Here is a 23,755-nt window from a genome sequence, read left to right on the forward strand (position 1 = left end):
GAACCCCTCACCCCAGAAAGGGATGGGCCATGGAGCTTGGCGTGAGGAGACCTTGTATAAACCGCAAGGACGAATCTTCCACTTAGCCTTATGCTCATCGAGGGTCCTCCTCTCCCCCATACACATCCAGCCACTACACTCACACACACACTCACACCCCACTCGGCTCACCTGAAGGTCCGGTCCAATGCAGTGTCATTGGCCCTTCTGTCAAGGGGTTCCAAGGTGGGGGGATGGGTGAGCCCCCAAATGTTAGGGTCCGGGTATTCACCCACCACCAAGGAAGACGCGTTGACAATGCAATCAGGCAAAAGGGCCGTTTATTGTACTGTTGCGCACCAGTGAAAACTCTGCCAAAAGAGTTCCAAGTTCCCTTTTTAAGGCTGGGCCTTAAGTATCTTTCAGCATGTAGGCTTCCCCCCCTCCCCTTTCAGTCTTTCATCTGTTACACACCATTGTTGCTGGCATGTATGGCTCCCTTCAGCCCTTATCTGTTACATACTATTCTTGGAACCTTGGCATTTTTATGTTATTGGGATTTTCCCAGCCTCAAAGTTTTTATCTGTTCCCCTCTGCAGCTGGGACCTTGGCATATTTGTAGTTCTGAACTTCCAAGGCCAGGCAGCTCCCAGCTGAACTTCCAAGGCTGGGTAATTTCCAGCTCAGACCTCCCTCACAACTAACTCCCATAATTGTGAGAATCAAATGAGGTAAATTTTGAAGGCATTTAGCACAGTGCCTGAGACATGTTAGATATAAATACTAAATATTGTTATTATTGGTATTGTTATTGCTAATACCTTTTTTTTGTCATTTCTCCCCTCTTTTATGACACTGAATTTCTGCTAAAATATAAACTGTGGAATATTTATGAAGGCATTTTTTGTTTAGACCAAAAGTAAAGTGGTGTTTCATTTTCCTTTGCTTACTGCCCAGTAATCTTCCCTCTTCTATAATAAGACCCATTTAGGTAAATTGGATGAGAAAACATATGATTCCCCATAGAATTCTGGCCTGTACATGGAAAGATGTAAAAATTCAGTAATGAAATTGTTAGATCACTGAGTATTCATATCTGCCCATAATTTTCATTTATTTTGAAATTCAGTGCTCTTCACCTTAGCCCCCTAAAAACAGATTGACCATGATTCTGATGGAGGGGAGGAGCAGGAAGTAAATGAAACAAAGAACATTTTCTTTATTCTTTTATTTAAATGTTTTTATTTCATTTAACATTTCCCAATTACATGCAAAAAATTAACACTCATTTAAAAAATTTTGAGTTCCACATTTTCTCTCTCCATCCTATTCTTCTTCTCTCCGTGAGAAAGCAAACAATTTAATATCAATTAATTATACATGTGAATTCCTACAAACCATATTTCCATATTAGCTATGTGGCAAGAAGAAAACAGACCAAAAATAAAGCTAAAAAAGTACGCTTCAATTTGCAATCAGAGTTCATCAGTTCTCTTTCCTATGTGTGGGTAGCATTTTTCATCATGGGTTCTTTGGATCATTGTCGATAATTGAAGCTAAGTTATTGTTGATCATTCTTAGAATATTGCTGTTACTTTATACAATGTTCTGGTTTTGTTCACTTCACTTTTCATCACTTTATATGTCTTCCCAGGTTTTTCTGAAACCATCTCTTATAGGACAATAGTATTCTACCACAATTATATATTACAACTTCTTCAGTCATTCCCCAATTGAGTGTTATCTCAGTTTCCAATTGTTTGCCACCACAAGAAGGACCACTAATAATATGTTTGTACAAGTAGTTCTTTCTTTGATCACTTTGAATAAGCACACCTAGTAGTTGAGTTGCTGGGTCAAAGTGCACAGTTTTATAACCCTTTAGGTGTAGTCTCAAATTGATTTTAGAATGGTTGGACTATGGTCACAGCAATTGCATTAGTGTTCTAATTTTTCTACAACCTCTCCAATATTTGTCATTTTCCTTTTCTGCCATATAAACCAATCTGATTGGTGTAAGGTGTTACTTCAGAGTTGTTTTGACTTGCATTTTTCTTGTCAGTAGTGATTTAGAGCACTCGTTCATGTGACTATTGATAACTTTGATATCTTTGTCTGAAAACTGCCTGTTCTTTTCCTTTTACCATTTATCAAATGGGGAAATCACATTTATTCTTTATTAATTTGGTACCATTCATTATCTATATGTATATGAGAAATGATGCTGTCATCAAACAAACTGCCTATATCCCTCCCCCCCTCCAGTTTCTTGTTTTCTTTCTATTATTGGCTGCATTCATTTTGTTTTTAAAAAGCTTTTTTTTTTTTTAAATTTAAGGTAATCAAAATTATCCTTTTTACTTTACATGTTCCTCTCTATTTCTTGACTGTTCACAAATTTTTCTCTTATCCATAGATCTAACAAGTACTCCCTGAATTTACTCATAACATTACCCTTTGTGTCTAATTCATACATTTTGACCTTGATTTGGTCTACTATGTGAGATGTTGGTCTATACCAAGTTTCTTTGAAACTTCTTCCCATTTTCCCAGTAATTTTTGTCAGATGGTAAATACTCCAAAAGCTAGGGTCTTTCCTTCAAAAACATTATTACTATTGTCATTTCCTATTGTATTTTGTATACCTAATCTAATCCACTGACCCAGCATTCTGTTTCTTAGCCAGTAACTTCTTATTTCCATGCTTAATCCTTTGTAATATAGTTTAAAATCTGACACTACTAGGCTGCCTGCCTTCCCTTTCTTTAACTCTTATCTTCTGTCTTAGAATGAATACTGTCAATTGGTTCCAAGGCAGAAGAGTGTTATGGCCTAGATAATGGAGGTTAAATAATGTCTTTGGGGTACTAAATCTAGGAAGGGTCTGAGTTCATATTTGAACCCAGGACTTCTCATCTCTAGGTCTGGTTCTTAATCACTGAGCCATCTAGCTAACCCTACATTACTTTTTTTTTTAAATAATTGATTTTCTTTTCATTCTTGACTTTTGTTTTTCTCCAGATTAGTTTTCATATCATTTTAACTATGTTTTCCCAGAATACACATAGATAAACTTTTAAATAATTATTTTCTGATACTTTGTAGTCCATCTTCTCTTCTTCCATCCTATGGCTACCTGCTCCCTGAGACCTCCAATATTATATAAGACATACATGTGCTATCATGCAGCATGTTTCCGTGTTCATCCTGTTTTGACTTATATTGTATTGCTTATACTAGAAAATAACATTATGAAAAATAAATTTATGAAGGAAATCAAGGGAAAATTGGTATGCTTCAGTCTGCATTCAATCTCATCCATTCTTTCTGTGGTGCTGGATAGCCTTTTTCTGTCATGATACCCTTGGAGCTGTCTTAGAAACTTGTATTGCTAATAATAGTTAAGTCATTTATAATTGATCATCTTACATTATTGTTACTGTGTACAATGTTCTCCTGATTCTACTCACTTCACTGCATCAGTTCATGTACAATTTTCTAGGTTTTTCTGAAATCATCCAGCTTGTCATTTCTTATATCATAATAGTATTCCATAACTCTCATATACCCCAACTTGTTAAGCCATTCCCTAATTGATTGAATACCACATAATTTCCTATTATCACAAAAATTAGCTGCAATAAATATTTTTGTACAAATAGGTCCTTTTTTAACTCTTTAGGATAAGAACCCAGTGTGTTTTTGATGGTTTCAAAGGTGACGGTTTTAGATACCTTTGAGCATAGTTCCAAATTGCTCTTAAGAATGCTTGGATCAGATCATATATTAGTATTGGGGGATAAGTTTCAAAACCACACAAAAATATTCATTTAAAATTATTTTCAGAAATATTAATATGGAAATAGGTCTTGATCAATAACACATGTAAAAACCAGTGGAATTGCTCATTGGCTACAGGAAGGGAATGGAGGGAGGGGAGGGAAAGAACATGAATCATGTAACCATGAAAAAAAATTCTAAATTAATTAATTAAATAAACAAAAATATTTGCAGAATACTCATTTTTAAAGTGGTTATTTTCTTTGAGTTCTGAATGGGTAAAATAGTAATGTGAAATTTAGAATTAAGAAATATAGCATTACTCAGCTAGGAGTGATGATTCCCTTACCTTTAATATAAGCGACTTTGATTTCTATGTTCCCTCAATTCTAAACTCATTTCTTTTATGATTATCCTTTTTTTCAGTCATACTGTTTTATGGTTATACTCTTTTTTAAACTTTTATTTCCATCTTAGAATCAATATTGTATATTGGTTCAAAGGCAGAAGAATGGTAAGAATTAGGCAATGGGTATTAAGTAGCTTGTCCAAAGTCACACAGCTAGGAAGTAGCTTAGGTCATATTTGAACCCATAACTCCCTATCTCTAGGCCTGGCTCTCAATCCACTGAGCTGCCTAACTACTCCAGCCCTTACTGTTAATAGGAACTAGTGATTAATAAATGTGGTGTGGACAGCATTAGGATAGACATTTTACAACACAAGTCAAGGTAATGAAAATACATATTTGATGTTGATATATAAATTAATACTACAATCTTCCCTTGGCTCCCATCCTTATCTCAAAGAATTATAGTGAAAATTTTGACAACTTTATGGTAATGGGTTCTTTGATTAAATTAGAATATGCTAAGACTTTTGAAAATATTTTCCTTTAAGTTAATTTTAATCCTTGGGAATTTATTGAAAAAATCATTATTATTTGATGTCCTCAATGTAATATTGTAGTTTAAGTTTCACGTCTAAAAACTACATAAATACTTTGGAAACACAGTGTATATCAGATGAAGGTTGTTTTCTAGTTTTATTTCCTCTCTTAAGTAGAAGAAAAGTTATAATACATAATTTCCTTTAATGCTAAAGTCACATGAACAAATTAGAACATGCCCACTCACTAGTAAGACTATCTTCATAAAGCAGGCTGGGGAAATTTTAATATGTCAACTAGAAAGTGTTTCCAAGGGTAACAAAACTACTCGTTTTTCAAACTTTCTAAATTCATTCTTAGAAAAAAATGTAAATGAATGTAGAAAACAAAAATATGTGTATATATATATATACATATAATACAACACATCTCCATCTTATCTATCCAACATGATAATACTCTTTGAAAGAATATTTTTTGTATATCTTGGTATATCTCCAATCATCTTGGCATCATTATCTTCTTCCCTCTTTTTTTCCCCTTTCCCTGAATATCACATCCTAAATTTAGGGATATAAAATATACTAAAGGAATCTTATTGGGAACTCATTTGGTATGGTGGGAAAATTATTGGTTTAACACTTTTTGGTATAGAGCAGAATTAATATTAATGAATTGAAAAATTTTAAGCACCTAATTTGTGTTAGATAGTATGCTACCAATCCACAAAAATTTTAATAATTTTTCATCTTAAGAAGCTTACATTTTATGGGGGAGACAATATTTACATATATGGTTATAATCAAAATAAATATAAAGTAATTTTTAGTGAAAATGTACTAGCACGTAGGAAATATTTGGAAAGATTTGTTAAAATTAATTGTGGCTGGACTCTGAATATTTATATAGGTTGTTGCCAGGGATTTAATTTCTAAATCCCAAAATGAATTACTAAAGTAAATGGAATTTATGGTAGTTTCTTTACAATATTTCCAATAGAAGGAAGATATTAAGGAATGTGAGAGAGAAAGAGAGAGAGAGAGAGAGAGAGAGAGAGAGAGAGAAAGAGAGAGAGAGAGAGAGAGAGAGAGAGAGAGAGAGAGAGAGAGAGAGAGAGAGAGAGAGAGAGAGAGAGAGAGAGAAATCTCTTGTTTCTTTTGAAACCAGTTAGAATCTCTAAGCCCTGGCCAGGGGTAGAGAGTCTTAGGAAGATGGGCCTTGCCTGGAGGCTTCATGCCTCCAGAAAGGTGGCATCACTAAGTCAGCTTTTCACTCACCAACAGTGACAGTCTAAAAGAAGTCTGGGAGTCTGCCTTTCAGTCACTCCTCAAGGTCTGTCTTCCAGGCGCTCCTCTGAGTCAGTGCCAAAATCTCCGAACGACTGAATGTCTGAATCCAAATGAATGATCTTCTTCTGCCTTTTGGTCCTCTTTTTAAAGATCTTTTTTTCTTGTGTCACCTCCCCTAAATTTCACATCTACCAATCACAGCAGATGCTTTTTTCCAGGACTGCCCATTCTTTAGTTCTCATTTTCTCTGGTTAGATTATATCTTTAAGTTACTTAACACATTTTTTTAGTTAAAATCTAAAAATAGATTGTAGCTTACAATTCTAGCTTTACTATAAAGGAAGAGCTAAGTTCCTTCATTGTTACAATCATGAGATTACAATTTTATCTTCACAATAAAGAAAGAGCTAAGTATCTTCATTCTTACAAACAGGAGATAGCTAAATCCAATCTTCACAGATTCCATATAGAAGGCAGCACTTGAGTTAATATGGAAATAATTTCTTAGTGGCTGAAGTGAGTAGTAACTTCATTAAGCAGTCATATCAAAAACAAATAGAAAGAAGGAACACTAACAAAACCATGCCTAAAAGATTCGTGAGGGCTACATGTTGACTTAGAAAACTCTATTTCATTGTTATTAATAAATTAATCCATTAAAATCAGATCAGATCATATTTGTAATCTGCTTAGGATGTACTTAAGAATTTTGTGGGTCACATGTCTATCACCTCAACTTTAGAGACATGGCAACAGCTACTCCAAAAATAGTCTAAAACCTGAATAGGAAACTTAAAGTTCTTTTATAACACTCAAGAATGAATTTTATTGTTTTCATTGATATTCTGATATTTTAATATACTTACATATATTACTATATATCAAAATATATACTCTTGAATTGGGATGAAATCTTTCCATCAATGTACATGGAAGTATTTTAATTGTGGCCTGATTAGATTTTTCTTTTTGAAGCAATTTTTGGTCTTTGAGTGATTAAAGAAAACTCTAGACACAACTCTAAGGTAATTACCATTACAATATATGTAAGGACAAAATTATAGTCAGTTTCCAGTGCATTGTACTCAGAAGGTCCACAGTGGACGGAGTGATGTATACTGAGTCAGGAACCCTGTTATCTATTTCCAGGAACACTAGCTTTTCATTTAATAGATTTTTTTCTTTTCTCATCTGTAATACACTTTAATGTTTCCATGATCTCGCAGATATGAATTCTCAAGTAGTAAAAATAATGACTCTCTGAGACCATCTATGTGGCCTAAGAAATAGAACACTGAACCTAGAATTAGCAAGACCCGATTTCAAATTCAGATTCACACATTTCTTAGGTGTATGACCCTGAGTAATTCACTTAAAATCTCTTTGCCTCAATTACCTCATCTTTAAAATGAAAATAACACCACTACATACCAACCAGGTGCTGTATTTGAAAATTGTTAAATTGAGGTCTTAGCATGATCAATTTATTAGTTACACTAGAATTGATCAATAATTTGGGTCAATGGCCCCTCTCAGTGATGAAAGATTCCAAGGAAGGGCTCATTCACCTTAATATGGTCTTGAGGATTACAGAGTTTGATAGGAAGGGAAGACAATCTGATTGATTAAAAATTGACAGCATTGTGAAAGTGGGGACAACATGCTTCGTTATTTTATCTTGGCAAGTAGACTTCCAGGTACTTTAAACTGTCCATGGTTATTTAAAATGACATTTCTCTTTCTACCTCTTGCTGTTGAACTCTATTGGTAGTTTACAAAAATGCTGGTAATATATGTGAACTTATTATATATCTTGCAACTTTGCTAAAGTTGTTTATTGTTTTGATAAATTTTTGGTGGATTTTCTACAATTATCTAAGAGTACCATCATATCACCTGTAAAGTGACAGCTAAATTTCAGTACTTATAATTCTTTCATTTTCTTCTCTTATGGCTATAGTATTTCTAGAACAATATTTAAAAGTAGTGGTGATAATGGTTATCCTTGCTTCACTCAGACTTCTGGCCCATTGTCGAATGTAAATGATTAGAATTATGGTCTGGAAAAGAAGCATTTAATATTTCTAGTTTTCTGCTTTTGGTTGTGAGGCTTTTATGTCCTATTATATGAACAGTTTTTGTGAAGATGGCTTGTACTCCTAAGAAAAAAACATCTAATTTTCCATTCCTATTCAGTTTTCCTCAAAGATGTATCAAATTTTTCTAAAGTTCTATGCACTTCTTTAATTTCTTACTTTTTTGGTGTGATTTAACTAATTCTGAAAAGGCAAGTTTAATGTACCATACTACTATAGTTTTATTATCTATTTCCTCTTATAACTCATGTAACTTCTTTGGAAATTTAGATGCAATGCCATTTGTTGCACATATGTTTAATACTGATCTTACTTTTTTTTTTACAATTAAGGTGATCACATTTATTTATTTATTTGTTTGTTTATTTTAGTTTTTAAAACATTATTTTATTTGGTCATTTTCATACATTGTTCATTGGAAACAGATCATTTTCTTTTCTTACCCCCTAACCCACCGCCAACCCTTCCCTAGCTGAGGCGCGATTCATCTGGGTATCACATGTGTCCTTGCTCTGAACCCATTTCCTTGTTGTTGGTATTTGCATTAGGACACTCATTTGGCGTCTCTCCTCCATCATGTCCCCTCAATATCTGTAGTGAGGCAGTTGCTTTTCCTTGGTGTTTTTACTCCCTCAGTTTGTCCTCTGCTTGAGGATAGTTTCTTTTTTTTTTTTTCTCGTGGATCACTTCAGGTTGTTCAGGGACATTGTAAAGCCATTACGGGAGAAGTCCATTACGTTCTATTGTACCACAATGTGTTAGTCTCTGTGTACAATGTTTTCCTGGTTCTGCTCCTCTCACTCTGCATCAATTCCTGGAGGTTGTTCCAGTCTCCATGGAATTCCTCCACTTTATTATTCCTTTTAGCAATAGTATTCCATCACCAACATATACCACAATTTGTTCAGCCATTATCCAATTGAAGGGCATCCCCTCATTTTCCAATTTTTGGCCACCACAAAGAGCGCAGTTATGAATATTCTTGTACAAGTCTTTTTCCTTATTATCTCTTTGGGGTACAAACCCAGCAGTGCTATGGCTGGATCAAAGGGCAGACAGTCTTTTATCGCCCTTTGGGCATAATTCCAAATTATCCTACAGAATGGTTGGATCAATTCACAACTCCACCAACAATGAATTAATGTCCCTACTTTACCACATCCCCTCCAGCATTCATTACTTTCCTTTGCTGTCATGTTAGCTAATCTGCTAGGTGTGAGGTGATACCTCAGAGTTGTTTTGATTTGCATCTCTCTGATTATAAGAGATCTAGAACACTTTTTCATGAGCTTATTAATAGTCTTGATTTCTTTAACTGAAAATTGCCTATTCATGTCCCTTGCCCATTTTTCAATTGGAGAATGGCTTGATTTTTTGTACAACTGGTTTACCTCTTTATAAATTTAAGTAATTAGACCTTTGTCAGAGGTTTTTGTTATGAAGATCATTTCCCAATTTGTTGTTTTCCTTCTGATTTTAGTTACATTGGATTTGTTTGTACAAAAACTTTTTAATTTGATATAGTCAAAATTATTTATTTTGCATTTTGTGACTCTTTCTAAGTCTTGCTTGGTTTTAAAATTTTTCCCTTCCCAAAGGTCTGACATGTATACTATTCTGTGTTCACCTAATTTACTTATAGTTTCCTTCTTTATATTCAAGTCATTCGCCCATCCTGAGTTTATCTTGGTGTAGGGTGTGAGGTGTTGATCCAAACCTAATCTCTCCCACACTGTCTTCCAATTTTCCCAACAGTTTTTATCAAATACTGGATTTTTGTCCCAAAAGCTAGGGTCTTTGGGTTTGTCAAAATCTGTCTTGCTAAGGTCATTTACCCCAAGTCTATTCCACTGATCCACCTTTCTGTCTCTTAGCCAGTACCAAATTGCTTTGATGACCTCTGCTTTGTAATATAGTTTGAGATCTGGTACTGCAAGGCCACCTTCCTTTCTATTTTTTTCCATTATTTCCCTGGATATCCTTGATCCTTTATGCTACCAAATGAACTTAGTTATCATTTTCTCTAATTCAGTAAAATAGTTTTTTGGTAGTTTAATGGGTACGGCACTAAATAGATATATAAGTTTGGGTAGGATGGTCATTTTTATTATATTAGCTCATCACACCCATGAGCAATCAATGTTTTTCTAATTGTTTAGATCTAGTTTTAATTGTGTGGAGAGTGTTTTGTAGTTGTGTTCATATAGTTCCTGTGTTTGTCTTGGCAGATAGATTCCTAAGTATTTTATATTGTCTCAGGTGACTTTAAATGGAATTTCTCTTTCTAATTCTTGCTGGTGAACTGGGTTGGATATATATAGAAATGCTGATGACTTATGTGGGTTTATTTTGTATCTTGCAACTTTGCTAAAGTTGTTGATTATTTTGATTAGCTTTTTGGTTGATTCCCTAGGATTCTTTAAGTAAATCATCATATCATCTGCAAAGAGTGACAGGGTTGCCAATTTTAATACCATCAATTTCTTTTTCTTCTCTAATTGCTACTGCTAGTGTTTCTAGTACAATATTAAATAATAAAGGTGATAATGGGAATCCTTGTTTGACTCCTGATCTTATTGGGAAGACTTTGAGTTTTTCCCCATTGCAGATTATGTTTGCTGATGGTTTTAAGTATATACTGTTTATTATGTTTAGGAAAGGCCCTTCTATTCCTATACTTTCTAATGTTTTCACTAGGAATGGGTGTTGTATTTTGTCAAAGGCTTTTTCTGCATCTATTGAGATAATCGTGATTTTTGTCAGTTTGCTTGTTAATATGGTCAATTATGTGGATGGTTTTCCTAATATTGAACCATCCTTGCATTCCTCGTATGAATCCTACCTGATCATAGTGTATAACCCTTGTGATGACTTTGTGGAGTGTTTTTGCTAGTATCCTATTTAAGATTTTTGCATCTATATTCATTAGGGAGATTGGCCTATAGTTTTCTTTCTCTGTTTTTAACCTGCCTGGCTTTGGGATCAGTACCATGTTTGTGTCGTAAAATGAATTTTGTAGAACCCCTTCTTGGCTTATTCTGTCAAAGAGTTTGTATAGTATTGGGGTTAGCTGTTCTATGAATGTTTGATAGAATTCATTTGTCAATCCGTCTGGATCTGGGGATTTTTTCTTAGGGAGTTCTTTGATGGCTTGTTCAATTTCTTTTTCAGATATGGGGTTGTTTAGGTAATTTATTTCTTCTTCTTATAGCCTAGGCAATTTATATTTTTGTAAGTATTCATCCACACCACTTAGATTGCCATATTTTTTGCCATATAATTGGGCATAGTAGTTTTTAATGATTGCCTTGAGTTCCTCTTCATTAGAGGTGAGGTCTCACTTTTCATCTTGGATACTATCAATTTGGTTTTTTTCTTTCCCTTTTTTTAATTAGATTGACTAGTAGTTTGTCAATTTTATTTGTTTTTTCAAAGTACCAGCTTCTAGTCTTATTTATTAAATCAATAGTTCTCTGACTTTCAATTTTGTTAATTTCTCCTTTGATTTTTAGGATCTCTAATTTAGTCTTCATCTGAGGGTTTTTAATTTGTTCACTTTCTAGTTTTTTAATTTGCATGCCCAATCCATTGACCTCTGCCCTTCTTAATTTGTTTATATATGAACTCAAGGATATAAATTTCCCCCCAAGTACTGCTTTGGCTGAATCCCATAGGTTTTGAAAGGATGCCTCACCATTGTCATTTTCTTCAATGAAGTTATTAATTGTTTCTACGATTTGTTCTTTAACTAGCTGGTTTTGGAGAATCATATTGTTTAATTTCTGATTAATTTTTGACTTATCTATCCATGTACCCTTACTAATTATTATTTTCATTGCATTGTGATCTGAGAAGGTTGCATTTATTATTTCTGCCCTTTTGCACTTGTTTGCAATGATTTTGTGCCCTAGTAAATGGTCAATTTTTGTGAATGTACCATGTACTGCTGAAAAGGTGTATTCCTTTTTGTCCCTATTTATTTTTCTCCATATGTCTACTAACTCTAGTTTTCCTAAGATTCCATTTGCTTCTCTCACCCCTTTCTTATTTATTTTTTGATTTGATTTTTCTAGTTCAGATAGGGGAAGGTTCATCCTTGAGCTCCACTAGTTTCTCCTTTAGAAATGTAGATGCTATCGCATTTGGTGCATACATGTTGAGTACAGATATTTCCTCATTGTCTCTACTGCCTTTTATCAGGATGTAATTATCTTCCCTATCTCTTTTAACTAGATTTATTTTACTTTGGCTTTGTCTTATATCATGATTGCTACTCCTGCCTTCTTTTTATCATTTGATGCCCAATAGGTTTGGCTCCATCCTCTTACTTTCACCCTATGTGTATCTACCTTCCTCATGTGTGTTTCTTGCAGACAGCATATGGAAGGGTTTTGGATTCTAATCCACTCTGCTATTCGCTTGCGTTTTATGGGTGAGTTCATTCCATTCACATTCAGAGTTATGATTACTAGCTGTGTATTTCCCAGCATTTTGATTTCTACTCCTGGTCCTGCCTTTTCTTCTTTCACTATTTCCTTCTATACCAATGTTTCTTTATATTCAGTTTGTTTATAGTCAGTCCCCTTCCGTTCCCCCCCTTATTTTACTTCCCTTTCTACCCCCTCCCTTCTTTTTCCCTCCCTTATTTTCCTCTGTAGTCTTTTTATAATTTCCCCCCACCCTCTCCCTCCCTTATTCTGCTTCCCTCCCTACCAGTCTGTTTTTTACCCTTCTACTCCCCTATAGAGTGCAAATCTATTCTCTTCCCCAATGGATTGGAGTGTTCTTCCCTCTTTGGGTCAGTTTCAAAGTATGTAATCATTGAGTATTTCCTATCTCCAACCTCTTTACCCTTCCAGTGTATCGATGTTCTCCCCTCTACCACCATGAGCTTCTTTGTGACATATAAATTTACCCCATTTGTTCCTTTTCCCATTTCTTTTAGTCATAACCTCTTTTCTTTTTTAGCTCTAGTCATGTATATATATACATACACATGTTTATGTATTTATGCATGCATATATCTATATACCTATTTATGTCTTGTCCTTTCATCTAATCAGTTTGTCACTGTTCCCTCTGAGTGTAAATCTTCTAGCTGCTCAGGTGATAGCAACAGTTTTTAAGAGTTACCAATGACCTCTTTTCTTATAGGGATACATATCATTTTAACTTATTGAGTCTCTTAAAAATTTTTTGTTGTTGTTGTTTGGTTTTTTCCCCCTCTGTTTTAATTACCTTTTGATGATTCTCTTGAGTTCTGTGGTTGGACATCAAATTTTCTGTTTAGGTCTGGTCTTTTATTTATGAATCCTTTGAACTCTTCTGTTGTGTTAAATGACCATACTTTCCCCTGTAATAATATAGTCAGTTTTTATGGGTATTTTATTCTTGGTTGTAGACCTAGTTCCCTTGCTTTCCTGAATATCGTATTCCATGCCTTTTGGTCCTTCATTGTGGATGCATCCAGATCCTGTGTTAACCTCACTGTGTTTGCATGGTATCTGAATAGCTTCTTCTTGGCAGCATATAATACCTGTTCTTTTATATGATTGTTTTTGAATTTGGCTATAACATTTCTTGGTGTTGTCAGTTGGGGATTAAATACAGGGGGTGATCTGTGTATTCTTTCAATCTCCACTTTCCCCTCTGTTCTAGGGTCTCGGGACAGTTTTCCTGGATAATTTCCTCTAGTATTATGTCCAGGCTTCTTCTTTTGTTGTGGTCTTCTGGTAGTCCAATTATTCTTAAATTGTCTCTTCTTGAATGATTTTCTAAATCGTCTGTTTTGTGAATGAGATGCTTCACATTTTCCTCAATTTTTTCATTCTTTTTGTTTTATAGTGTCCTGCTGCCTTGTGAGGTCACTTGATTCTAGTTGTTTTATTCTGGTTCTTAAAGACTGGGTTTCATCTCTGGCTTTTTGGTCATCTTTTTCTTTCTGGTCTGATTTTCTTTGAAGATCTTCTTTCATCCTCTTTACCTTGTCTTTCATCTCCTTTGCCTCATCCTTTATCTACTTTGCCTCATTTTCCAGCTGGTTGGTTTTGGCTTTCAGGACACTATTTTCTCGTTTTAGTTCAAGTGCCTCTGTTTCCAGATGACTTATCTTAATTTTTAAGTTCTTTTCCCAATTGTCTTCAGCCTCTCTTAGTTGTGTTTTGAGTTCTTCCACAGCCTGTAACCAATTTGCTGGGATTTCTGGTTTATTGTTTGCTGGTCTCTCCCCCTCTGTTCCATTTGCTGAGTAGTAGCTGTCTATTGTAGTTTCTTTCTTCTTTTTCTGTTGTTTGCTCAAATTCACCCCTTCTTTACTCCCCGTATTTGTCTGTACTGTTGTTCCTCTCATTTTTTTTTGTTTTTGGGGACTTCTGTCAGTCTCCCCTTTTGGAGCTTTAACAGAAGATCTCTTGATGTAGTCTCTGGGGGAGGGTTGTTGGGGGTTTGAGCTTCCCTGTCCTCTGGAGGCTTTTGATTGGCTTAAAGTCCAGCAGTCAATGAGGATGGGTGGGGAGCCTGGGCTTCCCTGCTTTCTGGAGACTTTTGATGGGATTAAGTTCAGCTTGGTTGGGCTTGGTTTACTCTGAGTTTTAAACTTCCTGGGTGGCTGGGGCAAATATGGAGGATCTCCAAAGCTCTGGCCAGGCTGCCAGGTCTATGCTCCTTCTAGGTTGCCATCTTGACTTCACCTCTAGGTTTCTGTTTTTTCAGAAGACCCTGCTCTCTAAGGGGGTAGGGGTCGTGGCCTCCCTGGGCTTTGAGGGCTCCTGATTGGATTAGGTTCACCTGGTTTTGGACTGAATGAGCCCTCAAGCAAAAAACCTCCTCCTCCACAATCTGTGTTGAATGCCTGGAGACTGGCCCAGGTTACTTTCAAGGTAAGCTCTTTGGAGCAACCCCTTGCCAGCCCTGAGGTTTCTGTCCTTTCAGTAGCTCTGAGGGCTCCTGATGGGATTGGGTTGAGCTGGTGCCCTAAAGCTGGGACCTCCCTTGAGACTCAGATGGAAGGACCCAGCCAGTGGGCTACAGGCTTCCCCCTTCTCACTATGTTTCCCTGCCTTCTGTGTTGGGCTCCCTGGATACTGGCTCAGGTTGCTTTCAAATTGAGTCCTTAGAGCCCTGAGGTTCCTGCTGCTGCCATGGGCTCAGCACTCTGTGTTGGGTGGGATGAGTCCTGGGACCTTCCTTCTGCCTACCCCTTAGATCCCAGTGATCTAGGGTTCTGGCTTTTGGGGGCTGTACCTTTTGATCCAGGTCCAGGAGGAGGTTTCCCCAGGTCTATCCTGTTGTTCAGCTTGAATTTTGGTGTCCTAGGAGAACTCAGTTTGCGATCGGTAAGGAAGGGTTTCCAAGGTCTGAACTTTTGCTGCTTCTAAGCCGCCATCTTGACCGGAAGTCCCTCTGATCTTACTTCTAATTAGATAAGTTTTCACTTTTGATTTGTCTGAGATTATGCTGAAGTATAATACATTCTGCTCCAACATTTTTGTTTTTCTCCTTGATAATTAGTTATTTTAAGCACATCAATATAAGCCTAATGACCTGCTCTCTGACAACTAAGGAATTTTGATTATTTTATAGAACCCTTTAATATCTTGTAGACCTAAGTTAGTGGATCCCTTGGTGCTTAGAAGGGTTGGATAGGGAGATCAACCCAAAGGACAGTCAAGGATGGACAGTATTTCTTTTGGGGCTGATAGCAAGTTAACTAGTTATTTTAAGACAAAGAGAAAAGATGACAATTACAGAATTTTAAAAGAATAAGATCAACTGAACTACTATTTTCACAGGGTTGTTTTGAGTATCAAATGAAGGAATAATTGTAAAGCACTTACTTAGGACAGTGTCTGGCACATAGTGACTTTCATATAAATGTCAGGCATTATTCTTATTCAAATTCACACTTCTTATTTCCATAACACTGGATCCAATTATCAAATTACACATAATGATTTCAAATAATATGAATTCAAATACATGGGACAACTTCAAATAATTCATTATTCATTCTAGTTAGAAGCAGGTTATGTTCTTTCTGTCTGTTCATATTCCAATGCGGTGTTAACTTTTGATCTTGTGTAATTCTTCTTGAAGGTTTAGGTAAATCTTCCACAAAAATAACAATGGGTATAGAGAAGGCCTTACTCTAGGAAGAGTGTATCCCTAAAATTATTTGGCTGACTCTTTGCTTGCTACTCTTCCCCCTCATTACATGACCAGCCTACCTTCCTTTCTGATCATATACAATGTCTTCAATTATATTAATTTCATCACCTATTGCTTAGATGTCATAATTAGAAGCTAATGCATTTCTCTATTGCCCTTTACCCGACTTAGCTTTGTTTCTTTGGATGTTGCTGTTTTCCAAAATTAATGACCATACCATATCACCAAGATAAAAGGTATATTAAGGAAATAATGAACTTTTGTATATAGAAGTATGCTGGTTTCTAAAAAGCATAACATAGTTTTATGAGTGTAGTCTTTCACACTCTTTTCTTTCAATTCAGTTCTAAGCTTTTCTCATTACCTATCTGAATTGCTTGCCTCAAATATATGGATTGGTAATCCATTAAGAACTTTTCATTTTTTAGGGCTTGTTTTTTTTTGGGGGGGGTGATGTTTTGAGGTTTGTTGTTGTTTTTGTGTGTGCCAGTAAGTCAAATGTTTTCCTAATTTGGTCTCTTAAAAAATCATGGATATCATCTAGAAGACTCTGTAATATTATGAACTATAATTTTTTTCATTCACAAACAACATCTGGAAGATTATCATCTCTAGGGATTTCTTCCATTTCAACTTTGACCAAGATACCTTCTGTGACAGTGGCAAAAATCATTAATGAGTAAAATCATCTTTTGTATTAGTAATCAGAGGATACCTGAACAAAAATATTTCTATTTTTTTTCAAGGAATCTGGTCAGTCTTTCCATGGTTGTTGTATATATCTTATTGGAGGAGAGTCATTAAAGATATATATTACTTCATTGAACCAAACACCTTTAATAAAAATAATATAATAATAATAATAATAATAGGATCATGTGATCCTAAAACTTTTAGGTAATTGTATGACTATAAAATGGTGCATACAATGAAAAAATCATTTGTAAAACCCTACCTTATCCTTTTTCATTTTTGTTTATCTCATGTCTTCCTCAATAATTTTGTAACTTTGAGAACACATGTATATTTAAGTGAATCCATGATCTCATCAGTGTAAGTATTCTGTCCAAATGATAGAGATCATACCCCATTTATTCTTGACCAGTTCTGTACCCCTCTTGTCTATGTCCTTTCAACTTTGCTAGAAGAGACCTGCTTCACTTTCTCTTAACATCTTTCAGATATTAATGGATTCTAAATATTTTTTTATCTTTCTTCCCACATCACTAATCTGTATTTTTCTGCTTATTCATTTCCTTGATGATATCTGTTATCTACACTTATTTATAAGAATTGATGAATACTCAAAAGGCAGGGAAGCAGTGCATGTCTCAGGGATAAATAGAAAACACATTACAAATAAGGAATTGTTGAGAAGTTTATGTAAAGGATGTCATCAAGGAAATTTATCAGAAAAAATTATAGAGATTATGAGGGGTAAACAATGAAGAACTCATTGATGTCTAAGATATGTTGAGAGAAATTAAAGTATATTCTGTGCCAATTAAAAATTCCCAGATATTGATTCTGGGTAAGAAAAGAAATTTATTGATTAGATTAGAAATAAGCAAAAAATGAATTGAATATTGATCTCTCTTGGTGATCAAAGACCTCCAAATCCTACCATGGGCATCCACTTATGCAATTTTTAAACTTCTTTATTCACCTGAGTGGTGAATAGCCAAAAAGGAAGTGTTCCATCAAACTCTTAATCCCTCCCAATTCCTTGAGTGATAGTTGACAATCACATGCCTAGTACCATGCCCCCAATCTCTAGAAGGAGAAATAAAGTTCTGCCTGATTATACAACGTTTCTCAATGGGAAATTTGAGAACTTGGTTCTGCTGATCCCAAGCATACCTCTTTTAGACTGTTTCTTATTTACCAAGCAAAACAGAAATCATGGTATGTTTCCTATATATCACTCTGCAATAGAAGAAATGTTGGTGGAGCATTTATTAAAGTTCTAACGAACAAAAGAAAGAGTTGGGAGGTTCTCAGAAGTGATCTGAATGTGAATTCACAAACCTACAAATAAAAATAATTCAGTATATTAGAAATATGTTTTCTCAACATGTATATGCACATATCATCTTCTTCAAGAATGTGATAGTTTCCCTTCTAAGAATAGGTGAATGAGAACCATTTATTCTGTTGGCCTGAATATAAATGAAACAGGTTCTGAGAAGTGCTTAGAGTTTGGAAAGAATTGGAAGATACCAAGATTATCTAATGCATTGTGGGGCATCACCGATCATCTTGACTTTTATCTTGCCCCAGGACTTCAGTGATTCTGGAAGAGAGAATTAGATTGTGTGCAACTCTACCACATTTATATCTGATTTATACATGAGTTAAGATCGTGATGGCGAACTTATGACAAATGTATCAGCACTGACATGTGTAGCCATTTTCGATGACACATGGCCACATGAGGCTGCATACAGAGAATTATGGAGCCTTATCTCGAATAGGATGTTTCATCCTTGGCTCGTGAATGGCCAGATGCAGTAGCCAAGGATAAAACATTTGCTGTAGTATAGTGTAGACACTCTGTGCCGGAGGTCTGTCAACCAAAACAACAGAACTCAAGCACAGAACTTCTACTTCTGGGACTTCCAGTTAGGCTGATCTGATCGTTGACCTCACTTCCAGTCAGCTGAGCAGGGGGCAGCAGAATGCCACAGAGGATGCATCTCTGGGGGCCCTGTAATGGCAATCACATAACCATAGCAACCATCATTCAATCTACTATTCTGGGGTGATGTTGATTTCTAATTGACCATCATTACTGAGATAAGTGGGGGGGGGCTGGCAGAGGCAAGGGTCTGTGCTATGGGTGTCATTTCCCACCATTAGAAATAGTGGCAGCCATCTTATTTTACATAAGGTACACCATCTTAAAGCATAGTGCAGACTCCATTTCACCACTATTACTGCTGTGTATCCTTATTAACCCTTATTTCTATTTATTAACCCTGCCCTTTCCTAAAAGACAATTGAATATGCCATCTTGTGGTCAGCTAGGCTACTTAACCCCTCATTACCTTCAGGGTTAACAGGCTATCTATAATTCTATCTTCTGTCATTGCCCCCCCCATGGAGAACCCCCAAAATAAAAAAAAAGTTAAATAAAAGAAGTGGTAGTAGCAGTAGCCAACCCTTTCAAGAGACATGGACTGAGATGTAAGGCATTATAGAAAAAAAATTGCAGATCATTTTGCCTTCCTTGTACTGAAATGGTAGTAAGCAGAATGTGGAATATAAATAGACATTTTGAAACTAATCATTCCCAGATCTTGAAAAAAAAGTGAGGACGAAAGGAAGGAATACATTTCCAAGCAGCTCCACCTTTATAAGAGTCAATCTAATTCCATCCTTAAATTTGTAAAAGGTTCTACACATTTAACATCTGCAAGTTTGAGCATTGCTCACTACATAGCTCAGCATGGAAAAGTACTCAGTGAGGGAGAATTTATTAAAGAAACTCTCCTAAGATGTGCACCAGTTCTATTTCACAATATGCAGAATGAAGATGAAATTATTAAAAGAATATATGAGATACCAATCAGTAGAAATATTATAAAAGACCAAATAATGAGACTGAACACAAACGTACATCATCAATTAAAGAGAGATAAGTAATTGTAAATATTTTTCGATCTCTCTTGATGAAACTACTGATGTCACATCACATGTTCAATAGGCCATTATTGGTCAATATTCTGATGGTCTCATAATGAGAGAAGAGTTGATAAAGTTAGTGTCAGTGCCAACAAGTATACCAGGAAGCAAAATATATAAGGTTGTTATACAAACATTCTGTGACGTAAGCATTGATATCTCTAAAGTTGTGTCAGTGACAACAGATGGTGCACCAAACATGGTGGGGAAAAAAGTCAGATTTGTCAAATTGTTTATGGAAGCTATTGGACATCTGATTGTGCCTTTTCATTGTGTTAACCATTAGGAGGCTTCATGTGCCAAGGTAGGATTCACCAACTTAAACATCTTAATGTCAGTGGTTTAAAAAAATAGTTAATTTAATAGCTGCTCACAAGTGAGAATTTTCTGCACTTTTACTGGAGGTTGATGCCACCTATAGTGGACTGCTGATGAGGCAGAGTTCTTGAGCACTTTGTGGAGTGCTTTGAAGACATTAAGGCATTTAATGAGGATAAGGATTTGGGAAACTTTCCTCAGCTCAATGATGATAAGTGGGTCAACACCCTCATATTTTTTACAGATCTCTCTGTTTTGAACTTAAAGTTACAAGGTTTTGGCAAAAGTATTGATGCTATGTTTTAGATACATAAAAGCTTTTGAGAGGAAACTTAATATTTTCAAGCAAGATGTAGAAGCTAAAACTTATACGTATTTTCCTCAAGTAACAAAGTATTTTGAGAAGGCCAGTGCAACTGTACAAAATGAAATGGAATCCTTGCATATAAAGTACCAGCATATTTTAGACTTGTTACTTGACCAGTTCAGTTATAGATTTAATCAATTTAGAAGCCTAGAACAGACCATGAAAATAATTAAGTATCCTGATGTAGAAGTCTACAGTAGTTTGAAATTAAATGGTTTCCAATGGATGCAAATTGATGATTTGTAGATGCAACTTGAAGAATTTCAAGACAATATCTGGGCTCAGGTCAAAGCTTGAGAATCTGTAAAGGTACTGCTTGGAGAATCAAGAGGGGTGCCACTATGAACAAGAAATTTGGAGTGACTGGAACCAATTAGCAGACACTTTAAGCACCCTGAAAAATATAGCAATAACTTTACTCACAATTTTTCCCTCTATGTACATTTGTGAGACCCTATTCTCAGCATTAATCAAAACCAGCAAAAGAAACAGATTGACAGATGAAGTTAGTAGTGCTTGTTTGGGCTTGAAGTGTACAAAATATCATCCTTCAATTGAAGATTAAGCCAATGAAACTCAGCAACAAAGAAGTCACTAATAGACAGGTTAGTTAAAGAATTCCCCCTCCCTCTCACTTACCTTAGCTCATGGCACCCCACACAAGTTAAATAATATCAAGACCAACAAAAGAAACTGACTGATAGATGAACAAAGAAGTCACTAAGCAGGTAAATTAAATAATTAGTTTTTGATTTATTAAATACAGTTATATGTTACAGTTATACATTTTTGTTATTTAGACTATAAATATCATAAAATTATGTTTTTCTTAAAGTGACACACCACCTGAGCTATGCTCATTTTTTTGGTGAAATTTGGCACAGCAAGCTCAAAAGGTTGCCCATCACTGAGTTAAGACATCATCCTGTGATGCCATTGGTACCCTTTGAAAATGAAGAATGAACAATAACACACGTGATATGCATATGTATAAATATGTATACATACCATATATGTATATTCATAATATCAAATATATGAACACATATCATATATGCATATGCATGTGTATAATGTACATTTGTAGCTGATCTCTTGGATGAGGGTGAGTCTAGTTCCTAATTATTATGATTAATAAATTCCTGATATGGTTGCATTATTCAGATTCAAACTATGTATTTCTAATTAAGTAGGAACCATTTATTGTATTTTAAAATTTATAATTTCAAATAATGAGAATTTGAATACATGGGAACACTTCAAGAGATTCATTATCTGAAATAATTAGGATATCAAAATAAATGATTAGGATATATATACATATGTATAAATATTGCATCTTGTATCCCCTATATTTTATACATAGTCAGGTAGGTGGAGGAGTAGATAAAAGATAAGACTTGGAATTAGGAAAACATAAATGATGCCTCAGATCATTTCTACTTGCATGACTCTAGATAAGTAATTTGACCTTTCTTGAAAATTCATTTTCTCATCTGTAAAATGAGCATAATAATTCCTCTCATGGAATTGTGAGGTTCAAATGAGGTGATATATAAAATGCTTTGCAATCCTTAAGTCACAATATAAATTTTAGTTATATTAAGTAGTTAATAAAAATTTCTTGAATTGATCAACTACCCTTCCAAAGACTCATGTCTTTCTATGCAGAAGCCTCTTAAAATATATTTTTACTAATGACTCTCTTTCCCCTCCCCTTTCTCACCTTACTTCATGCAGCATGTAATTACCACTATTAAAAAATCTAGAATAAAAAGAGACCTGAATTAAAATAGTGAATAATTTTTTTTGAGTCAGTTGAAAGCCTATCTAGGATGAAACAGCTGTAATTTCTAAAGGTGTCTGGCTTGGGGCAGAAAAAGTGGTAGTGCGCATCTGCATTATTACATAGTCAGAAAATGAAGTACTATTAAGACATGTGCATAATGTATTCTAGTCTCCAGGAAGCAAAAATTTATATACTGGAAAACTACTAGCATTGCTTATGGGCAATAAAAGAGTTTCATAACAGTATATTCTTATAATAGTAAGCATATATTCAAACATCTTAAAGATATATTAGTGATTAATCTATAGTTATAATTTTCATTGGACCTTCTTGCCCAAATAAATATGGTAATTTATGGTTTGTGTTGTTTTCTATAAATGTGACATTCTAAATTTGTCTCCCAAGTAAAAGTAAAATTATCCTTCCATGACTTACATTTGTAATAATGAATTTTAGACTCAAGGTGAGTGAAGGTGACAGAGAAGAGTTCCAGTCTTGGAAACTACAACATATTTGGTAAGATCATACAATAAACAGTGACATATACTTTAAAACAGATTCAGTGACATCCTTTAAGGAGAGAAATGGTCCAGACTATAAATGATTAATAATATTTATCTTTAAACTATCTCTATATGTTATATAAATCAAATTTAAAGCAATATAAACTAATTTTACTAAAAAATAATAATTAGGTAGAAATTTAAAAATTTGATGATTGTGAATTTCAAAGATGACTTAATTTGTTTAAATGTTTGTTTTTCAATCCCTGACATTTATAGAACTCAGAAAACTTTAAGAAGTGGCATGCTGCCCAAAATTTTTATATTCATTCTTGACTGACATGATATGGGGAATTGAGCTGATCAGATTTTGATTCATTTGAAGAAAAGGACATTAATCATCAATTTTTGTGGGCCTCCCTCTAGGGAAAATGGTTATATCTGCCAGTCACTTGCTTTATATATAGAGCAAGCATTGGAACATCTCACAGCATTAAAGGAAAGTACATATCAATGGCAAAGAATATACATTTCAAGGGAAATGGGTACACATACCACCTTCAATATACACTCTGTATATGCTGCCCATTCCCCAGATACTAAAACATTTTACCAGTTAAATATCACAACATAATGAATTCGTTTCACTAGGATAGTAGCTAGGGGATAACACATAAACACACATACATCTATGTGTGTGCATTGTTTGTATATGTATGTGTGTATATGTAATGGGTTGGCTCAGAGAGAAGAGAGGGGGTTTGAAGATTTTCCCCTTTCTGCCTTCCCTCCTTAGCTAAAGCTACTCTCCTCAATTCACTCTTTTCCCTCTTGTTCCCCCTCCACTACTCGAGATCAAAAAGGTCTCCCCTTGATCTGTTTGCTCACACTCAGC

General features: G+C 35.0%; 1 long non-coding RNA gene across 1 annotated transcript in view; it reads left to right on the forward strand.

Annotated features, from left to right (window-relative positions):
* LOC103094713 (uncharacterized) overlaps positions 1-23,755 on the forward strand; it is a 118,921-nt gene that overhangs the window by 24,080 nt on the left and 71,086 nt on the right. The window contains exon 2 of the long non-coding RNA XR_008918329.1: positions 20,250-22,873. This is a non-coding gene — a long non-coding RNA (uncharacterized LOC103094713). The remainder of the gene's footprint in view (positions 1-20,249; positions 22,874-23,755) is intronic.

Source organism: Monodelphis domestica, chromosome 4 (genome assembly GCF_027887165.1).
Source record: "Monodelphis domestica isolate mMonDom1 chromosome 4, mMonDom1.pri, whole genome shotgun sequence".
Lineage (NCBI taxonomy): Eukaryota > Metazoa > Chordata > Mammalia > Didelphimorphia > Didelphidae > Monodelphis > Monodelphis domestica.